The 3478-nt window shown below is 43.0% G+C and overlaps 1 pseudogene; it reads left to right on the top strand.

Moving 5' to 3' along the window:
* The first annotated feature begins 2875 nt into the window (after nt 1-2875).
* LOC115842798 (U4 spliceosomal RNA) lies at nt 2876-2977 on the top strand (annotated as a pseudogene).
* The last annotated feature ends 501 nt before the right edge of the window (nt 2978-3478 follow it).

The following is a 3478-nucleotide window of genomic DNA, read 5'->3' on the forward strand; positions in this document are numbered from 1 at the left end:
ACTTCTTATGGGGGCTTAAGGTTCATATTTCGCTCTTTTGTTTCAAAAATACAGGGAAAGGAGAAGGCCATTGAGTCTCCTCCTCCTTTGACCACTGGAAGAAAGGTAGAGAAAAAGAAAAAAAAAGTTAACAAAGAGAGGACACACATCCCTCCTCTTTCCTTGCCCTCTCCCCATCCATGGGCAAAATCTAATAAAGATGATTAAATTACATGTCTTTTCCTCCCATTGAAATCCACTGCATACTATTCAAATATTAGAACTCAGGAAATAAGGCAGGACAAGATTCCTCATGAAACCTTAGAAGGCAGCATAGGGGTCTGAGCTGGAGGTCTGCCTGGCCGGGCGGCTCTAATTAAGAAATCACCCTGCTGAGCAGAACTTAATCTAAATAAAATATAAAAAGGAATTCAGTGAAAACCATTACCTCCTCCCAACACACCTCAGGTCCAGAGCTTCCACCCGCTTCGGTCCTAAGAACTTTCTCTCCCAGTACCGGGGAGTTCGATGTTGTTTTATGTGCCCACGATACAATCAAGTATAAAGACAGCTCTTGGGCTTCCCTGGTGGCGCAGTGGTTGAGAATCTGCCTGCCAATGCAGGGGACACGGGTTCGACCCCTGGTCTGGGAAGATCCCACATGCCGCGGAGCGACTGGGCCCGTGAGCCACAACTACTGAGCCTGCGCGTCTGGAGCCTGTGCTCCGCAACAAGAGAGGCCGCGACAGTGAGAGGCCCGCGCACCGCGATGAAGAGTGGCCCCCCCTAACCGCAACTAGAGAAAGCCCTCGCACAGAAACGAAGACCCAACACAGCCAAAAATAAATAAATAAATAAATAAATAAAAAGACAGCTCTTGAAGAGGGAGCTGAGTCTTGTGCCAGCCTCTTGCCGGTTGGCCAGACCTTCTCAGGGCCAGAGGCAGATGTAGTCGATGTTATTTTGGTTTGGAGGGGGATAGAGGATGAGATTTGATGAAGGATTGATAAAACCGCTGGACATTCTAGCCCACTCGTCCAGCTTTAACACAGTGAACTGGGAATTCGCAGTCCCTCTGTAGGTGGCTGGGTTTTGCTGGCCTATATGTCAGCAAATAGATGGATCAGCCACTTGAGAGCAACTGGATTTTGTTCAGTATCCTTGTTCCAGTTAGTTCTTTAAACTGTATTGAGTCAGCCTCAGACCTCTTCTCCATCCAGGCCCTGGGTTATCCCTCTGATAGTGGTCGACATTGTTTAGCCTCATTTCCACCTACACTGCATAGAAACCTATGTTGTGTTCTTGCTGTTGACTCCTGTAAATGTATTGTTCTCTTTACATGTCTCTGCCTTTGCATGGGCTGCCATGTCTGCCCACAATAGTGATTCTTAAACTGTTAAAAACCTGTTGAAAGAGATGGACCCTCTCCCTAGGGAGAGAAAAAGCACATAAGCATATAAACTTTCCCATTGGATGGTCAGTCTAATTATTTAGGCAATTCTCCTCCCTTTCCTTGCTTCATACTTTACACGGTCCTTATAGTATATAAGGAGAGAGGAAAAAATGGAAATAGAACTGTGAAAAGGTTGAAAAAAATGGAGAAGAGGAAAGAAAAAAGAACAGAGGAAAGAGAGGTGATCAGAAAACCCAAGCCAGAAGCAGAGAAATGATTTCAAAAGAAAATGTCTGTTTTTCCCATCTCTAGTCATAAAGATTTTGACAAGGAGCTTGGCATTTATCAAAAAGGAAAACAAGAAAAACAGCAGTCATCTTCCTAAGGGCCCAACACTGTTGGAATTCAATGACCTAATTCTGTACAAGGTTTGCAGGGAGAGATTGCCTCTCTCGTCTGAAATCTCAAGGCATCAGGACCACTGTTTTCTCAACAGCCCATGCCACACCACTATCAGAGGTCAGGCATAAAGAACAGAGGATCTGAGGGAAAGTCTGGATACTATGCTTAGAAAACTTATTTTTAAATGACTGTAGATTCTCATTCCGTATCTTACTGGTTGCTTATCTTAGCAGTTGTCAACTTTTCATTACTTTTGTAGACATTATATAATATCTTCTTCCCCTTCCCCAGTCACCAGCTGTTACCCAGTCTCATCCCAGAATGGGATGGGGGTTGGGTCAGCTTCAGCTGAATAACTTTCATGCTGCCATTTGAAAGAACCAATTCCCAGCTATGGAACAAACCTAAATGTTCTACAATTATTGTAGAACCAAATCGATCTCAAGAAAGAAATCTGTGTCTCATTCTCAGTGACACGTAAGCATGATTCATAGGAATGTAAGCTGATACAAACTTTCTGTAGGATAATGTGTCTCCAGTTTTTAGCATTCGTTGTAATAAATAAACAAGGCAAAGATTTCAAAGAAAAAGCAGTGACTATTAACCACCAAAATGATCTCATTCACGTTTGTCATAGAAATATTTTAATAATTATTAATACTTAATATTTAATACTAAATGTGCCTTCAAACAGCATCAGAACTCAGTAAGTGGTGTTTAGATCTCAATATAAGACTGTGCTTGGCTGCAAAAAAGATGGATAAAATCCTGTGTTTGCCCTAAAAAAAGAAAAAGAAATCTAAAATTCAAAACAAGTTGTTAGAATTTGTTAGTTACCTTAAGCTTAGATGTTCTTATCTGTAAAATGGGGACAATAATAGGGTTATTTTGAAGGTTAAATACGTGTAAAAGCCTCAGTCTCCTGCAAGGTTGATCAGCTTTAACACTATTGACATTTCAGGTGGGATAATTTTTTGTTGTGAGGGCCTGTCCTGTGCATCGTAGGATGTTTAGCAGTATCCTAGCTTCTACCGGCTAGATGCCAGCAGCAAACCACCTACGTGCCACCACACCTCCATTGTCACAATCAAAAATGTCTCCAGCTTTGCGCAGTGGCAGTATCGTAGCCAGTGAGGTTTATCCGAGGCGCGATTATTGCTAATTGAAAAATGTCTCCAAACATTTCCAAATGTCCCCAAGGGGCCAAAATACCCCTGGTTGAGAACCGCTATTCTAGTGCTTGGCATGTAGTGATTGTTCCATAAATATTAGATGTTATTATTTATTTATTTATTGGCTGTGCCTCGCGGCATGTGGGATCCTAGCTCCCCCACCAGGGATCAAACCCACACCCCCTGAGTGGAAGTGCAGCAACTTAACCACTGGACTTCCAGGGAAGTCCCCAGATGTTATTTTTATTATCGTTAAAATTATTACTAACAGCAGCATCACCCTGCTGTGATGACAGCTCCTTTCTCTCACTGAATTTTTTTAAATAATACGGCATTTCTGCATCCTTTCAAGAGAAGGAGCTGAAAAAGGGCAAAAGGTCCCTAACTTGACAGCAGTCCGACAGGAAACCTACAATCCCCTGAGATGTCTCCTTTCCTGGAAGGAGAAAGGGCCGCCCTTTTGTTCAGCTCTAGAAATTAGGTCCGTTTCTCCGGCTCAGAGTCTGTGAGATGCTGCAGGCTCTTCCGTCGG

This window comes from Globicephala melas, chromosome 20 (genome assembly GCF_963455315.2).
Source record: "Globicephala melas chromosome 20, mGloMel1.2, whole genome shotgun sequence".
Classification (NCBI taxonomy): Eukaryota; Metazoa; Chordata; class Mammalia; order Artiodactyla; family Delphinidae; genus Globicephala; species Globicephala melas.